At 41.8% G+C, this 18,877-nt stretch overlaps 1 protein-coding gene and 1 long non-coding RNA gene across 10 annotated transcripts in view; one reads left to right on the top strand and one right to left on the bottom strand.

The window, feature by feature from the left end:
* Window positions 1–18,877, top strand: part of SAMD12 (sterile alpha motif domain containing 12) — a 388,238-nt gene that overhangs the window by 227,629 nt on the left and 141,732 nt on the right. The gene's annotated exons all lie outside the window — the stretch shown is intronic.
* The window catches only part of LOC109496182, a 34,481-nt gene that overhangs the window by 493 nt on the left and 15,111 nt on the right, over window positions 1–18,877 (bottom strand). The window contains exons 2-7 of one of the 6 annotated variants that reach the window (XR_006592392.1): window positions 18,591–18,708; window positions 13,124–13,200; window positions 9,482–10,314; window positions 7,327–7,423; window positions 4,330–4,518; window positions 2,386–2,523 (exon numbers count right to left, since the gene is read on the bottom strand). This is a non-coding gene — a long non-coding RNA (uncharacterized LOC109496182). Of the gene's footprint in view, window positions 1–2,385; window positions 2,524–4,329; window positions 4,519–7,326; window positions 7,424–9,473; window positions 10,315–13,123; window positions 13,201–18,584; window positions 18,709–18,877 lie in introns of all 6 variants that reach the window. The other 5 variants (XR_006592390.1, XR_006592388.1, XR_006592391.1 and 2 more) reach the window with 5 other exon arrangements.

Genomic DNA, 18,877 nt, shown 5'->3' with positions numbered 1-18,877 from the left:
CTTTTGGAACGACACAAATTAGAAACACTACTTTCTAATCCAAGAAGACTTTTCAGAACCATGTGTACAGATTGGGTATTTTAGTCCAGTCACCCCCGCAGTGATACTTCAACTGAAGTAGGCCATCTGATCTGAAATAGGCCATCTGGTCCACCACATTGCTTAAAGAAGGAAGTCTTTGTAGAACATAGCAATAGACTCTTTGAGAAAAATTTTTCAATCTCATTTTACAGTTTTGGGCTCCAAGACCCAAAGAGGATTAGAGCATAGTTCATGGTTATACAGCTGGTTAGTGGCATAACTGAAACTAGATCCCTGTTCTAATTCCCAGACCAGTATTCTTTTTTTCTTACTGTTTTTAATTAAAGTATAATTTACATACAGTAAAATTCACCATTTTTAGTATATAGCTCTGCAGCTTTTGACAAATGCATATAGTTGTATAACCACCACCACAATCAAGATATAAAATAAAAGTTCTCATTACCCCCAGCCTCTGGCAACCAGTGCTTTGTTTTCTGTCTCTTTAGTTCTGCCTTTTCCAGAATGTCATAAATGGAATCATAGAGTCGGACTTCTTTCACATACTATAATTCACTGAGACTTATCAAAGCTATGGTGTGCTTCCATTCATTCATTTTAAGTGCCTAGTATTCCACTGGATGGATAGCCCACAGTTGTATATACCACATTGTCCAGTTGAGGGACATCTGGGCTTCCAGTTTTGTAAATACTCATAAAACTATTATAAGCATGCATGTACAGGTTTTTGTATAAACATGAGTTTTCATTTCATTGGATAAGTATCTAGAAATGGCATTGCTGGGTCATATTGTAATTATATGACTAATTTCATAAGAAACTGCCAGGCCAGTATTCTTAAGGTAATAAAGGAAGAAAAATAGTCTTAGAGACTGGCTTTAATACATACGAAAATGTTACAAGCTTTTTGAAAATCATTGCATCTTTGTATAAGTCTTACCTAGTGGCCTACCTTGAGTTACCACCATCTTAAGAGGCCTCTGTTTTCCTGAGAGTTTCTAGTAAATTGTCTCAAAATAAGTCAAGGTCAAATATGTTTACAGTTCACTGCTTCATTTGACTAAATTTTTCTTAGCATCTCAATTGTCATTAAGAAATGCTTTCTTTGTCTTTGTTCTGAGGAACATAATTATAGCAATATTTCCAGCTTCTGGGAAAGAAAACTTGAGCCAATCAGATTTCCTTTTATGCATATGTAAGGTATGTCTGATGGCCTTTCCTAGGGTCTTCCAAATTACACTATTTGGGTTTCCAGTCTTCTCCATGTCTTTTATTTAGTTGTGCCACTGGTGTTACAAATTTGTGTTCACATTCCGTTGTCTTCATACTCAGCTTTTCTTCCTTATTATTGTACAACATTGAGCTTTGACTCCCTGGTGCTCATCTGTCTGCATGAGCATGATAATGACTCCCTTGGTTCTCCTCTTTTTCTAATGGCTCCTTCTCTGGTTGATAGCAAGCCACCTTCCTGTATCACTCCAGAATGTTGATGCCACCTGGAGAATAGACCCTCTTAGCTCTTCTCATCGTTCATGCTGTCTGGAGAATGTTGTCCACTGCCATTGTTTTTAACCATCCCTTGCTCCATAGTGACTCTCAAATACATCTTAGACCTCTATGAAGCTTCAGATCTTTAATCTCCCTGAAAGGTGAACTCTGAATATTCTACTGACATCTCAAATTTAAAATGTCCAAAATAGACTCCATTGTCTTTCTGACCATCTCCCCAGCCTATTTTAACCCTTGTGCTGCTTCTCAAGCTTAATAATGCCATTATTCATTCCATCACCTATCGTAGAAGGTTCAGAGTCACCTGACCTGTGATTACACCTTTTCCCTCACCATGCACGTATAATCAGTGACCAAACCTTCTGACTCCTGCCTGTTAAATGGGTTTCCAGTCATTCCATACCCCATGACCCTGCTGGCCACTGTGTTAAACCATTCCTCTTTAGCTCCTTCCCAGGCTGTAAGAATAACCTACTAGCTACTTGATCTCTAGTCTCTGCTCTGCCCCATTTGTTCTCCTTTAATTAACTTCCTGCTTCTATTGCCAGACTTAATTGTAATATATTTCTGATGACATTATATCCCTCCTTAAAACATTTGATGGCTCCCAAATGCCTATAGAATAAAATCTAAACTTTTTAGCATTCCATAGAAAGCCATTCTGGGCATTTCATAGATGTATTAACTTTGGGCAAGTTACTTGTCAGAGATTAAGAATCTTCAGTTATAAAAATGGGAATAGGACCTATTTCAGAGTTGTTATGAATATGGTACAATAAAACTCATGAAAGGACCTAGTCTTGATGAGATACAACCTCTTCGGAGAAGACTTACCTCATTTGTCAGGCAGAACCAATCATTCTCTCTTCTTCATTACTAAGCACTTTGTTCATACTAATAATGTCTTTATTGCATAGTATCCATTTAGTATCCATTTGTACTTCCATCCAGTGAGGACCAGGTTCTGTGGTACTGGGGTTAGAAAGGAACACTCAGTCTAGCAACGAGGATAGGATGTATATGCCCCTATAGAAATGCATAGATGTGTAGTAATGCCACGGAACTGGAACCTAGCCTCACCTGGGAATAGGTGGGGTAAAGGAAGACATGCCAAAGGTATAATACATGAACTAGATCTTGCCAGATACAAGTTTTGATAGATGGCCAAGGGCTGGCATGAGGCAGAGGAGGAGCCTATACAAAGGCAAGGTAGCATGAGATCTCTCCATCTCCCCTATAGAACATGGACAACTTCATGGTCTTCTGATTTCCCTTTGCTCTCCTACCGCCTAGCATGGTACTTAGCAGAGAGTGGATCCTCTGCATATATTTACTCATTTGAAATTAATTGTTCTCCTTTTCTCTTATTTACTATTCTCAACTTAATCTTCTCAAAGAAGTAAATACAATGTCAATCTTTTACAGATTCATAATAAAAAAAATAGTAGCTACAAAGCTATTTTGAATCTTCCACGGGCAAAATTGCACAAAATCTCTTTTATTCCTTTGTGATCTTTTTGTATTATTTTGACTAGTAAACTTGATGGCAATGGCTCTTAAATATACCTTTTGCAAGGGGCTCTTAAATATATAAGCCACTCCTTCCTTGAGTCTTTTGGCCCACTATTTTCAATTTTAAATGTGAGAGATACTGTCAAGCAACTATAAGTTGAGCCTTTTCTCCTAAGACCCAGGAATTGCCCAGTGGCCCACGGTAGATGAGAATGTTGGATCAGGAATCTTCAAAGACTTCATGGAGATTATTCTTCTATAATTGGGGTCTTTCATTACCACTTGCCCATCCAGTGTTATTTGATTAGGACCTGCCAACCACATGTCACTTCTAAGTTGCCTCCAAGATAGCATTTCCTCAATCTGCTACCTTCTTGAGCTTTTCCCCCAACACATTTCAGAATCCCCATACCCTGTTATACAAATTGTATGGCCAGGAATAGTTCTAATTTTATCAAGTATTTGAGCTTTCAGAGAAATTCTCTCTGTTATAGCTTTATATTTAAAGGCCTAAACATAGACTTCTTTGGGGGATTGTTGAGCTCACACATCAGTGTGTCAGTAGGGGTTAGCATTGTGATGTGTACACTCTAGTTAGCATCCACCCCTGTTTCATTTTCATCATGGGACTCCATTATGGCTGGTGTTTGAAGTGAGGCTTCAAATGGACCCTTCTTATCTGTTCCATTCTTCATGGTAGAAAAATATCTGGGGGCACCTGAGTGGCTCAGTTGGTTAAGCATTCGACTTCAGCTCAGGTCATGATCTCACAGTTCATGAGTTTGAGTCCCATGTCGGGCTCCATGCTGACAGCTCAAAGCCTGGAGGCTGCTTTGGATTCTGTGTCTTCCTCTCTCTCTGCCCTTCTCCCGCCCATGCAGTGTGTGTGTGTGTGTGTGTGTGTGAAAAACAAATAAACATTAAGAAAAATTTTTTTAAAAAAGAAAGAAAAATATCTGTTCTGACTGCATTGACGGTCCCTCTAACCAGCGTAATTATTTAATTTGGACATGTTCTATGAGGAATTATTTGTCACTACTTCTGCACGACTCCATTTTTTATGGCATTTTTGCATTCTGAAAAGTAACCATTAGGGAACCCCCAAAACTCCAAATATTTATGTCTGCCTCTGCAGAAATCACTAACTTAAAAATTCTTTACTATTGACTTCTTTGCATTTAAATGTCCTGGGTGAAGTTAAAGATACATTTGATGTTTTTTGTTTGAGCAATTCAAGATAGCCATGGGATTGCATTGTTATTTCACCTTGTGGTTTGACTGTGCATTTGAAGGATCTTGAACTACTGATACCATATTGGCATTTGTTTTCCACAACTAACATTGGATTCCTTTCTTGAGGGGAAGGCTAAATCCTGAGATTTGGGTTCTGTGGTGTTCGAATCTCCTATGGGCTTCATTTAAAAGGCAGCTGTAGTAGGACAATGGCATGTGGACCTGAGGAGAGAAAATCAAAGCCAATTTCAGGGATGCCCCGAGCTGCCTTGGCTTCTCTAAGAGGAAACAGATAAGTATACCATCTGCATGTTTTAGAATTTCTGTCCCTAATATTATATATTGCCTGCTTTCCTATGGCCTTTTCTTTGGGACCACCAATTCTCAGGGCCTGGAGCAAAACTCTGCAGAGCGTAGATACTCAGGATTCTCATTGCATCCATGTTTCTGCCTGCCATCTCCAGGAGTCATCACATGTAGGCTACACTGTGATTGCTCCAACCTTGTGCTCCAGCCACGTGTCAAAATCTTCTCTGCTTCTCTGAAATAACCCCTTCATTATTAGTATCCCTTTTTTCATCCCTTTATGTAGTAGCAATTACACAGCGATTCATTCAGTATATACCATGAACCCAGCACTCCATGCTGTGTGTTAGGGATACAGGGATGGATACAATAATCCTTGATGTGGAAGTCAAGTGAAAGAGACACAACAGAGTTGTAAACATGGAATTCAAGGATCGTGTAGGAAGTGTATCCAAACCAGAAAGAATATGTTAGGAAAGATTCCAAGAGGCAGTGACCTCTGAACTGAGTCAGCTATTTAGTTAGGGCGTGTTAATTTTCTTTTTTTTTATTTTTTTTTATTTTTTTTTCAACGTTTATTTATTTTGGGGACAGAGAGAGACAGAGCATGAACGGGGGAGGGGCAGAGAGAGAGGGAGACACAGAATCGGAAACAGGCTCCAGGCTCTGAGCCATCAGCCCAGAGCCTGACGCGGGGCTCGAACTCCCGGACCGCGAGATCGTGACCTGGCTGAAGTCGGACGCTTAACCGACTGCGCCACCCAGGCGCCCCGGGCGTGTTAATTTTCTATTTAGTCATCAAACAAATATATAAAATGGCCAAAATGAGTCTCAGAGAGACATACCATGGTGTAACACTTATATTTACTAAAAAAAAAAAAAAAAAAAAAAAAAATCTGTATTTACTGAGTGCCTGGACTTTACTGGGTGTTGGTGAAATTCAGTAAGCAAGAGAGACATAGTTCTCAGATGTACAGATTTTACATTTCAATGGAGAAGACACTTCCAAACAAATTATCTTTTGTAGCATGGTGAATGATCCAAAAGGGGATGTTAATTATGCTTTGGGAGCTGTAAGCAGCCGGGACCTCCGTGACTCTGAGTGGTCAGGAAAATCTCCCTCAGGAGATGGAGCAGGGGAGTAGGGCGGGTCGGCTTTGAGACTATGGAAAGAAAAAATGTCCCAGTTGGAGGCAACAGCCTGTTCTGTTGCCAACATTGAAGAGGAAGCTTGGTGCATCCCAGAAACACGTGGAAGGCTGGACAGAAGGCTCATTTGGTTAGAAGGTGGAGACCATGAGAGGGAGGGGAGCTGGTGGTGAGAGGCAAGACTAAGAGGGGCCGGGGTGAAGTGACACCCTCTGTATTTGCTCTCCTAAGTAATTTAGAGACAGTGGCGGGCCACTAAAAGGTTTGAACCAGAGACCATCCTGATGAGCTTTGTATAACAAAAGATGAGCACATGCCCTGAAGAGGGACAAGACTGGAGGCAGGACTCCTGTGAGGCAGCTCTTGCATTAATCTGTGCAGGAGATGATGGCAGCCTGAAGGAGGGTGGTGGCAAGAGAGAGTGGAGAGAAGTCAACTCAAGAGACCAGACAACCCGTGGTGATAGATCGAGGAACAGTAAAGAAGACGGTTGTAAAGGATCATCCCTTACTTCTCTGCACCACATTCTCCTCCCCCAAATCCATGCTCCCTGCGGCAGACTTTTCTTCATGCTTCTTCACAACTCTAGATTCTTGGACCTTCCGCCAGAGCTTGTGGAATTAGGCTCTCCAGTCCAGGCATCAGTATGGTTTTCCACAGCTTTACCCCCACGTGATGCTTATGCAGATGAAAGTTTAAGGGCCATTACCCAACACATTGCAGATTCCACATGTGTAGTGTACCAGGCACAGCATGAGTAAAGCTCGTTTGGGCTTAATGACCAGGTAAACTCAGAGAAAGTCTTCGGCTCTTGGGGTAAATGAGAACATCTCATAGTAAAGCCCACAGTGGAGTGGATCCCGTCCTACATAGCCACCTAACCTTGCAGGCGATGTCCTCAAGGTCTAAGAAACTGGCCCACCCTCCATCCTTCCCAAGAGACAGCGACTGAAATCCCATCTCTCCCATTTCCCTGCGGCAAAATGAAATGGGTTCTCTTGGGCAGTCCGACAGGGCAGTAAAGAAGGTACTTTACACCAAGACTCCCACCATTTGCTGTGCAAGGCAGGTTAAAGATGAAGCTGTCAAAGCTGTTCTGGTAGGACCTCCTCTACAAATAGAAGGCGGAAGAAGAGAAAACAAAGTGGCTGCTTCAGCTCACAAGGAACAGTTCAGGGATCCATATTCGAAACCGTCGAGGTTTTATAAAGTTTGGCAACCGTTTCAAAATCATTACTATTTAACATCAGCATCAGATACTGTATTTCCATACAAAGGCACAAGTTACCAAATCTTCAGTTTATCACAAAAGGGAAGCCTGGAGCTAATATTGATTGTGCACCTATTTGCACACTTGGCATTTTGAATTCTATATTTAGTCCCCACAATAATTTTGTAAGATGGATATCATGAACCCCATTCTATAGATAAAGAAACTTGGCCCAGAGAGCTGCAGTGCCTGTTCAAGGTCACAATTTAAAAGTGCACATATTAGGCAGGGTTCTCCAGAGAAACAGAACCATTAGGAGATAGATGTTTAATATTTTAGTCATATATGAGGAGAGAGAGACTTACTATAAGGAATTGGCTCTCATAGTTGTGGAGGCTGAGAAGTCCCAGGGTCTTGTTGTCATAGGAGAGCCAGTGGTATCCTAGTTTAGAAACCAGCAGTCTAAAAATCCAAGAAGAGCCAGTGTTTCAGTTAGAGCCCAAAGACAGGGAAAAACCCATGCCCTAACTCAAAATGGGCAGAAAGGATCCCCTTTAACTTGAGGGAGGATCAGCCTTGTTGTTCTTTTCAGACATTCAGCTGATTGGATGAGGCCCACCCACATTGGAGACAGCAAACTGCTTTACTTCTACCTATTCAAATGTTAATCTCATCCAAAGACACTGTCCCAGACACACTCAGAATAATGTTTGACCAAATATATGGGTACCCCCTGGCCTGGTCAAGTTGACACATAAAATTAACCATCACAGGGGGTGAGATAACTAGTCATGTCCAAAACCAGTGCTCTTTCTTGCTGCCCTACCTGCCTGCTGTTAAGTCTCACTTCTTCCAAAGATACATTTTTTCTTTTACAAAAACCTCTTGACACCAGTGTACTTTTAAAAATGACTGCTTGAGACTATTCACATGAAAGGTTTCACTTAATGCCTTGCTTATCACACATAGTTTCACTCTCCATCCTCCATTTCCCATTATTCTGGGCTGCTAGGAATGGTAGGTGTGTGTTTTTGCTAAGCCCCTCCTGCATACCCAAGATATTGTGACAATAAGAAATTTGTCTCCCTATTTGATGACATAATGAAGCAGAGATGCCAGCCTAGCATTTCCTGATGCCCCCACACACCCCCAAGTAATCTGAACCTTGTTGGATCAATGACATGAAATTTTGCCAGCTGGCGTTTTAATTGATTTAATAGAAATTGATTCAAAATAAATGAATGCACAGAAAATTATTAACAGTGACCTCAAAGGTTTCAAGTGTCTGCTATGTAAGAGGCAGTGTGGCTTTGATATATCCATCTGAAGTCTCCCGCTTTCCATGTTATGTCGGAGAAACAGCACAGATGTTTAGCACTAAAAACTATTAAACACGAAGCATTGATGAAGGCAGTGTGTGGGGGTTCTGAAAATACGTGAGAAGCACTGCAGTATGTTTTGGTTTGTCCCATTTCTATCCCATTGGTTGGTTGTCATGGTTCATGCTTACTGTAAACTACACATGTAGCTATTATCCTTCTAAGTATCATGAAACTTGGTTTTTCTTTTCTCATTTGATCATGCCATGGAAAGGAGGAAGAGATGACTTAATAACAGAAATTTCATTGACCTGGATTTATTTGTTGTTTTTTTTTTAAATTGATCCTTTCCTGAGACTTGAATATTTGTTTTGTTACACAGAGAGTTTGACTGTAATACTTTTGGTCTAGCAGGATTTGGCATGTGTGAAAGCATAAATAAATGGTCTCTAATTTTCTATTTCTAAAAGTTTAAATATGCATTGTCTTCTGGCTTTTCCCTCTCTAGTTCCCTCTTTTTTCTCCCCCGTGTACTTCTCCCCTAAAGACTACTCAGTCCACAGAAGAACTATTAGAAATTTATTAATTAAGGACCAGTTTCTGCTTCTTTGTCCGGGATAATCATTCATTTTGGAGCTGATTTTCTGCTTTAATTAAATGAAAATGTCACTCAGTCAAATGAATTCATTTATATTTATTTATCCAGTTCTCCAGGCTTGAATTTCTTAGTAGGGACTTGGACTCATCACATTTGTTCACGCAATGCACTGAAAAATGTCTCTTTCAGCAGTTTAAAAGGCTCACGAGTGTTTACTCCTTCCTCCCTGTAGAAGCACTGCGTAAACAAAGCCCTGACTAACAAATGTGTGAACGGTTGTTTTCCTGTGTAGACGTTATCTAGGTGCACATCGGGATATGTATTTGAGGGTGTCGGTTTAGACACGTGCACCTATGTATGCTAGAGCAGAGAAGTGAGGGACACCCACTACCACAATCCCTTCAGACTTTAAGAAAGTACCAGGGTCATATTTGAACCATTTGTGTGTCTTTATTTGCCTTTCCAAAATGCTAATTGGTGGGTGCAACGTTTAAATGCTACCAATCTTTCCCTTCGTATTTTTTAAAGGATTTCTTACTGAGTATGGTCTATGTATCTAACACTGTAAAAGCACGTTGAAATGGAATAAACATACTTATTCACCCATTCATCAACTTTTGAGTACGTACTGCACGTCAGGCTAGGTATCGGGACTCAGTGATAAGCAGTGTAATCCTTGACACAGACACATAGGCTAGCTGCCAAAGCCTCACCAAAATCTTTTTGGCATGAGCAAATTATGTTCCATTTCCAGAAGGCTGGCACGCTGGTGCTAAGGCCTTCTACCCTCTTTTCCAGAACACAGACTGAGAGCTGTAAATGGTATCTTGAATTCTCTTCAGGAAAAAAACAAGGGCAGTGGAAGCAATTCTCGGCTTTATTGAAAGGGTGGAAATGGGTGCCGATGCACACCTGACACGAGGAAACTTTGATTTAGACTTTCTGGCGGGCGCACAGCCGCAAATGCGAAGTCCTTAATCACCCATGCTGCGGCAAAATCCCTGTGGGTGCGCAGAGGAGCTCTGAGGTCTTGTGCTACAACACTGGGTCCCTCACATGCGCTGCCATTGTCCGTCCTGTGATTCAAGCAGGCTTGTAACTCCTCTGTTTTGGTGGTGGTGGTGGCTGTTTGTCTGTCTGGTTGCCTTAAATACTCTGGAGGCAACGCTGAGTTCAAAGGGCTCGATAATTGAGTTTCCGACAGCTTACAGAGTCCATAAAATAGGCACAATTTTAATCTTCAAATAAATCATCCTTTTGTTTTCCTCTCTGCGTCATAATACGAGCTAAAATTATGATGGCTTGGCAGTTTCTGCAGTGAGAAACAGTTGTACTGGGCGTCAGTTGGTCCCCTGGGTTAACCCGGCACTGGGGTTAGGAACTGCCAGTACTTGAGTTTCCTCATCCTTAAAATAGCTCCTGGTAGCTTCTAAGTGCTGTGACAGTAAAGATAATTGAAATAATTATTACTTAGACTCCAGGGAACCTATCCGATTCAAGCCCTGGGCTTAGAAAGAAAAGGTTGAAAAAGAATTGATATCCTGGTCCCTTGATATGGATGTTGAGCATGTTGACTCTGGCTGACCGCCCCCCCCCCAACACTGCCCCAGTGGAGAGGAAAAGGTGATGGGCATCTCTAAAGGTAAGATTGGAGCCCCCCCAGACCCTATCAGGGCAGTTTATGGAGTATTTGGATGAGCATTTATTGAGCTTCTATTACATTACAGATACCGTGCTAAGCCCCAGATAGCTCCTGCCTTTAAGGAGTCTTCAGTGATTATTCCCAAAACTTAGACTTTTATCCAAGTCTCATCAGAATTGGTTCTGAAACCCAGGATACTTAGTCCCATATGAGGCCAAGGTGAACAGCCACAACACAGGTAATCGCTGTCATTTAGTGTGTGCTGTCTGCTCATCAACACTGTCCCAGACACTCTGCATTGTCATTTTGGGAGCTGTTGGGGTCCCTATTCAGCAGACTGAAAAAACTGATGCACAGAAGATTGAAGTCACTTTTGAACCAGGTCACCCAGTCTGAGAAGTGATGGAGTGAGGATTTGAGCCCCAGCTTTCTCCAAAGCCCATGGTCTGAGACACCAGCTGGGTTTGTTGCTGTAACTCTGCGTATGTATTGCATGAGACTGGGAAGAACAGTCACCATTATCTAATGTCAGGGAGCTAACTGGAGGGTCTGTACCGCACTGCCCCTACAGAATTGTTCAGCTAGCATACCCTTTCTAGAGTTCTAGCCACAGGAAAGGAGATATGTGCAAAATTGTGTTAAGGGCAGTGAAGGAAAAATATAAAATGCAAGGAGAGGCTCTAAGTTGGACCATGGGATAACAGTGACATTTAAGTGGTAACAAGACGGAGAAGTGAGGGTGCCTAGGTGAAAGCAGAGGAAGAGCAAGCGGGCAGATGGAAAAGCATATGCTAAGCTCTGAGGCACAGAAGAGTTTAGCATTACCTAAGAACTGAACAAAGACCACAAGTGGGATCGCAGAGCTCTGAAGAGAGTTCTGTAGCCTGGACACAGCAAGGGATAGATCCATAGGGCCTTGGAACCACCTTAAGGATTTGGAATTAGCATCTCAAGAAGTGCAGTGAGAGGCCATTAAAGGATTTTAAGCAGAGAAGTGATGAGATCATATTTACATTTTAAAAAAATGGCAGCTGACTGGAAGAATGGGTCGGATGACAGCAGGGCTGGAACCAGGGAGGCCCACCAGTGACCAGGGACTCTTGCAGAAATCCGGGTGAGGACAGGTGATCACCAGAACTGGGTGGTGGCCTCCGAGCTGAAAGGGGACAGGTCTGTCTGCTGGTAGGGTTCGCAGGGTGTGGTGATGGGTTGGATGTGGCCAGGAGAGGGAGAACCGAGGGTGAGTCAGGATTCCTGGTCTGAGCTGCTACAGACTGGGCCAGCCTGTGCTCGGGAGGAACCTGGATGGGGGAGTGGGAGGCAGAGGCTTGATAGGAATGAAGAGGTCAGTGTGTAACACGTTATGTTTGAGGTCCTTTGAAACACTGAAGAAAGCAGTTAGATATCTGAGTATGAAGGTCTCATGTGGGATGTGCACCGAACAGTAAAATTGAGGAGTCGTCCAAATATGTGTCAAGGATGCCACGCGGGTGGTGCATTGGCTTGACCACCAAGAGTTCCTGCCTTTTACTCACAGGTTTTGTTGTACGTCAAATAAGAGAGCACGAGGGGCAAACTCCAAGTGCCCTGGGTGTGCTTCCTTCACTGAGCCGCCTGTCAGCTTTTGTGCATCTCCTGAGTGTCTTCAGGTGTTTTGTTCAAATGAACATCAGAAGAGACCTTGGGAGGGGCAAGAAGCTGTGCTGAGGAGAGCGATCACAAAACGGTGCCACCCTGCCATGCCCTCCAACCACAGCATCACCTCCGTCGATGCCCTGGTGAACTGTCACAGAGTGACTCAAAGCGCAACATTTATAGTCGAAAAATCTGAGTTGTTATCCCAGCTCTGTCCCTCGCTATCCATTTAACTTTAGGCAAATGACATATCCTTTCTGAAAGCAAGTTTTCTGTGCTATAAAATCAGAACAAAGATACCTCGGTCACAGAGTTGCTATGCGGATTAGAAGAGATTTTTGCCAAGTGATTATTAGCACAGATCTGAATAAAAGATAGGAAGTGGATCCATATCTAAGAAGACATTCTTGCCAGAGATTAGCATAAGGCTGAAATATGTATTTCATAAGCCTATTCCATTAAGTCAAACACTGAATTTTTGTTAAAATTCTGCAATCATCCCAAGGCAGAGAGATGAGAGAGGCCATTGTGTAGAATATATAGCTTTATCACTTCCATTAAATTGCTTTTGACAGAGGCCAGTTTGTCAACCAGAATCACAGTCAAAAGTGTAGCAGTATCTTAAGACAGTTTTTCATTGTCTGTGAACAAGTCTAGAGGATGGTATGGAAGCTTCTATATATAGCTATGCACTTGAGTTCTTTTGATGACTTCATTTAATCAGACTATTTATCTTATTAAAGACTCATTGCTGATATTATAGATGGGTTCTTTGTGAGTACATAAGGAGGACATTGTATAGGATGCCTCTGTTTTTGTGGGATTAGAAGAATCCCTACCTACCACTACCTGCAGGTTGTCCCATGATACCCTTGTTATACCATTGCTTCAATCATTAATAGTTCTTTGTGTTTTAGTGTTCTGAGAAAATCATCATGGTCATTACCCAAGTCAGCAGCTGTACTTACTGTGCCAGCACTGCTAGGACTGAGAATGAAGAAGACAGGCTCTTCCCTGTTATTCCCTAGTATTCTTGACCCTACAACTAAAGAACAGTACAAGGGTATTTGTGATATAATGCTCTTTGGAATCCTACATAATTAAGTGCTCTAGAATAGCCCTGTCCAGTAGAACTTCCTGAAATGGAAATGTTCTAGATCTGCACTGTTGAGTACAGTAGCCACCAGCCACATGTGGCTATTGAGTAATTGAAATGTGGCTAGTATGACTAAGAAACTGAATTTATAACTTAACTTTAATTGACCTCAATTGAAGTAGCCATATGTGGCTCCCAGCTACCATGTTGAGTACCACAGATCCAGCAATTCTGAGGAAGGGTGGGTGTGGGCTCCAAAAATTCAGGAAGGAAATAGGGCTTCAGGTGGAGCTTAGAATAAAGGGGAAAGTGAAGGATGCTCCATCTAGGGTAACAGCGTGAGCAAAGGCTGCAGGAAGGGGGAAAGCATGTGGTTTGCGAACATTACACAGAGAAGAGAATTGAAGGAAATTCACTGAGAGACTTTCTGAAAATCAAGGAAGAAGTTTCTAGAATCTAGACCACTCTTCTATTTTATTAAGTTTCGTGTAAGTATTTTACCTGTGGTAAGCCTCCCATTATTTGGAATGGGTTACGTGATGTTGACTTTGTTACGCTTTTTATAAATAAGTGATCTCCACAGGGTTATACCATGTCATGTACAAGTTGTTCATTGAAGCTGTCCATACTGGTGAGATGGCAATCTAAAGGTAATTTAAGGAAGCACTGACATAGCAGAGGTTAAAGGAACCTACTGGGGTTGAGTCACCTAAGGACTAGCAACAGCTTCTGCTGGAGGGGACAGAGAGCTGGAGCCATGGAAGAGGGGTCACCTGACCAGAGAACCTTGTGAGAGGTGCAGCCATTACCACAAGCACCGGTTCCACACAGGGAGGGAAGGAGAGAACGGTCAAACCTCCTGTCTACTGCTTCCCACTGGTGCCTCTAACTAGCTAAACACAACCAGAGATCAGAAGGCAGAGGGTCACAGGTAATGCACTCCTCAGGGGTCAGCCTCCCATGGCAGAGATGGACAGAAAAAGCAAGAATGGATTGTGGGGAAGAGGCAGGGAAAGGAAGTGTGAATAAACAGCTCTTTTCTTGATATTGAAAGAATAATGTCTTAGTTTGAGTTGTTACAACAAAAACACCATAGACTGGGTAGCTTAAACAAAATAAATTTATTTCTCATAGTTCTGGGCTGGGAGGGCCAAGATCAAAGTGCCAGCTGATTTGGTTTCTGGTGGGGACTGTCTTCCTGCTTTATAGATGATTACCTCTTTGCTATAGATGATTACCTCTTTGCTGTGTCCTCACGGTAAAGAGAGAGAAACAAGATCTCTTGCATCTCATCTCAAGGGTGCTAATTTTTTTCCTGAGGGCTCCAGCCTTATAACCTAAATACCTCCCACAAGGTGCCCTCCCCCCAACATGATCATATTGGAAATTAGGGCTTAGGCAGATGAGATTTGGGAAAACATAAACATTTGGTCAATAGCTAATAGTAAAATGGAAACCATATAAATAGCTAATATGTTGGTTAAATTATGACAAAATCATACGATTGAAAGTGGTGTGCAGCACTGAAATTCTATGCAATGTCAAGAAAAAAATCTTCGTGTGATTATTTATTTATTTTCTTTATTGAGAGAGCGTGTGTGAGCAGGGGAGGGGCAGAGAGAGAGGGAGAGAGAGAGTCTCAAGCTCAATGCCACAAACCACGAGATCATGACCTGAGCTGAAATCAACAGATGCTTAACCCACTGAGCCACTCAGGGGCCCCTTCACTAGCTATTCAGTGAAAAGAATATGAAAACAGTAGAAACAGGAAGATCCAAATGTTGTTTTTAAATAGTGTATATACAGTAAAATATTAGTGCATAGTATTCACACTCACAGGAAAAAAAAAGAATACTGGAAAGAAATGCACCAGAATTTTAACAGTGGTATCTCTGGATGGTGGTTTAAGGATGCTTTTTATTTTCTTCTTTGTACTGTCCTGGGCTTTCAAGATTTTCTAAAGCAACATAATTATGGTATATTTCTAGTCTGGAACAATGCTTCTGTTCTTGATATATCTGCAGGGTAGATATGCAGAGCTATATACTCAGTAGAGAGAGGTATGTGACTAAGTTCCTTATTATTCAGTCAGCTTAAGTTTCATTGTATACCCATTTCTGCAGGATTGATGGGCACCTGCACATCTCCAAGTGCATTAAAAATGGGATGAACCAGTAAAATGCTCTTTTAAATATTCCACTAAGAAACTTTTAGGTCCTAGAGAATGGCCTGATTTCCTATTGATCTTTTTATTGCCTCAATCATTTTCTCAAACATGGTTAGTTAATTCAGATCCCTACCAGCCACCTTTCCTCATTATCTATTACATTTGGGTTTGTTAAATATGAATCTTTGGTGGCACTTCTATTATTAAATTGACAGTTGAGTAATGCTTTATTGACATCTGTAAGATTGAAGCATATTTCTTAGGATCCATGGTGATGGTAGCCATGTTTTTTTCTGAACCACCTAAGCATAGCCAGTTTTTTGTGCTCTTGTAATCTTCATCTTAAAAACAGCAATCCATCTGTTTCATCGTTTTATTCTTTCCTGATAGAAAAACATTTCCCTCCACTGTCTTACTGATCTACAGTCACCCATCCTTGATGGACTCTTGTAAGCAGAATCGTCGCCAGTGATGTGATGACTTATGCTGGTTATCATTTCAGTAAATCCGCTCCCTCTCCATGGCTTGCTTTTTAACCTCCAGCTGCTACCCAATTATTAGTTCGTGGATGGCTGCTTCAGCAGCATTATTCTAGCACTTGCTTGTAGCGGATATTAATAATAATCAGTTAGTAAATGTGCACAGTGTTAAATGCTTGTAAGGATTATTGTTGATAACCCTAATTGTAATCATAGTTCTGTGATGCCTAAGTTAAGATTCTTGTGGTTGTAAGGAATGGAAATCTGAAGGTGCTTTAGCCAAACATATGGGGCTCGATGGGGTATTCATTTTTTTTTACTGTTTTTTCCTTTATTTTGAGAGAATGTGTGTGTGTGTGTGTGAGAGAGAGAGAGAGAGAGAGAGAGAGAGAGCGCGAGCGAGCAGGGGAGGGACAGAGAGAGGGGGAGAGAGAGAGAATATCAAGCAGACTCTGTGCCATCAACACACAATCCGACACGGGGCTCGATCTCACAAACCATGAGATCATGACCTGAGCCAAAATCAAGAGGCAGATGCTTAACTGACTGAGCCACCCAGGCGCCTCTTGGTGAGGTATTCATACTACCCATATGGAAGTCTTTGATAGGACTTCTGAGCAGAGGTAGCAAGACCTCGGGGAGGAGTAGAACTGTGAGAGCCAGCAAGAATCCAGACAACAGACTGCCCTCTTTCTATGGTTTCTCCTTTTCTGTCTGCTTTATTCTTTATATACAATATCTCTGTGACTCAAGTCTTGACCCCTTTTGAGTTTATGGACTGTGACTGGAGCACTCAGAATGTTCTCGAGTGCTCTCTCAATTTCTCCTCTCTCTGTTCCCAATTACTTTCTACATCTCCTCATCTCAAGTCCATAATCCCGAGACAGGAACTCTGATTGGCCCAGCTTTGATGCAATCAACAACAACCAGCAGCGGGAGGTAATGCTGCCCAGAGACATCCCCTGTGACCATTACGAGGCAATCAGGCACCCTACCCTGAAAGGTGTTGATCCATAGTTACCATGCCCTTAATGCCTTCATTGTACGTAATGACAGAAATATAAATTTACTACATTAACCTATTTTTGCATTAATATTTAGAAGAAGGAGCATATAGCTCATAAAGATGGAGGTATGGAAAAAATGAATCTTGAAGACTTCTTTCCTACATAACAAGAAAGAACAGTTTTGTGTTTTCAACTTAAGATACTGTTACAGAGAGATGTCAGGGAGATGATGGGATATGATCAAAGGAACTGAAGTAAGGATCAGAACTAGTAATGACACCAGAAGAGTAAAAGTAGCCCATAGGAGGCAGGCAGCTTTGCCGTAGTGAAGATGGCCGCTTTGGTACCACATTTAAGAATCTACTATGCTGTGTCTAGACAGCAGCCCACGCATGTTTTATGAAGCTTGAATTCTGGAAAGAGAAAAAAAAAAAAAGGATCCATTTTAAGGCAACCAAAATACAGTTAGCTGTTCTGTGTGTGTCTTACTGTATTGGATTCCCAAATTCGTTTATCTAATAGACGATTGTAGAACACCCAGTAAGCCTCAGGCTGATCATAGCATGGTTATCAAACGAACCTTTAAACGAGCATGAGTATCAGATAAAGTTTGTGCTCCACACTTGAGTATGCACTTCATGTTCTTTAATTTGTTTAATTCTTAAAGCAAATGCCATGAAGCAGGTTTTGTAATTTCTGTTTTATAGAGAGAAAACCGATACTCTGAAAGACTAAAATAACTTGGTCAAGGTCACAAGGCTAGGGTTTGGAGAGGCTGGAGCTCAAGCCAGATCTGTCTGACTACAGAATCCTTGGTTTTACTTTTTAATGTCCGAGTCGTGTTGTCATGGGTTATTCAATCTGTTGTATTGATTATTTGAGGAATTGTGTGAGGGACATCTGTGCCCCATCACAGATAGCTCCCCGGCTGGCACTGGTGTGAAGCAATGAATGATTAGGCCATGATAAGCCACATATGATGTGGTAAATACTATGATTGAGACATCTAGACAGAAGGCATCTGCCCCTTCCGAGCTATGGATCCTTGGGCAAGTTCTTTTGTTCTCCGAGCTTCGTTGTCCTGCACCTGTAAAAGTGAAGGTGTAGTCCTATAAAAAGTCCTACTTTGTGGGTATTATGTGGAGTACAAGAGTTGATACATGCAAAGGTCCTGGAGCAGTGACAGGAACAAAGTGCTCCCATAATGGTAGCCAGGACTGCTGTCCACAGAGTCCTGCCTGAAGGAGTCAGGCAGGATTTACAGAGGAAACACGCTTTGACATATCAGATGTTGTCAGGTAGGGAGGCAAATGTTGGACATTTAAAGTGGAAGGATCTGTGAACAAAGGCCTTTGTATATTCAACCCACATTTAATTGAGCATATGCTATCCGCCAAGCACCCAGGTCGTTGTTAGTTTGGGAGAGGCATGGCACTATGAGAGTATATGGAATATTCCAGATCCTGACTTTATAAAAGAGGTGAGTCCCAGGAAAATGGCCACAAGGAATCATCTCTGAGAACAATTTTGTACATGACTAGCCCAGGATGGTCTCAAGGGGATATCAGACTAATTTCTTCACCTAGCCCTTTAGAAATTCTTCATTCAAATTCCTTTAGCACACCCAAGCGCACTGTGAAGTCTTCCCCCACCCCCCCCCCCGCCACTTTTTACACCCACCTGTACCTGCACACTAATAAAATATATCACAGTCCTTCGTTTTACAGGGTGACACTGCTGACTCTTCATATATCTCCATGAAGGATTATTCAGTTACATGGAACATTGCTTAACTGAAGATAGCCTGAGAAGGGATAAAGAAACAGTGTTAAGGCATATTAAAAATTGGCTTTTTCCTGGTGGCATTTTGTCATTTTTCAGTTTGGCATCTTTCCCTATTCTTTCTTTCTACCATGTAGATCTGTATGAGGCTTGAATCAGAAGGGATTTTCTTGCGAGGTGCCTTTCTTCAA

The sequence above is a fragment of the Felis catus genome, chromosome F2 (assembly GCF_018350175.1).
Source record: "Felis catus isolate Fca126 chromosome F2, F.catus_Fca126_mat1.0, whole genome shotgun sequence".
Lineage (NCBI taxonomy): Eukaryota > Metazoa > Chordata > Mammalia > Carnivora > Felidae > Felis > Felis catus.
Note: the sequence above shows the minus strand (reverse complement) of the source record. Positions and strands in the feature narration are given on the sequence as shown.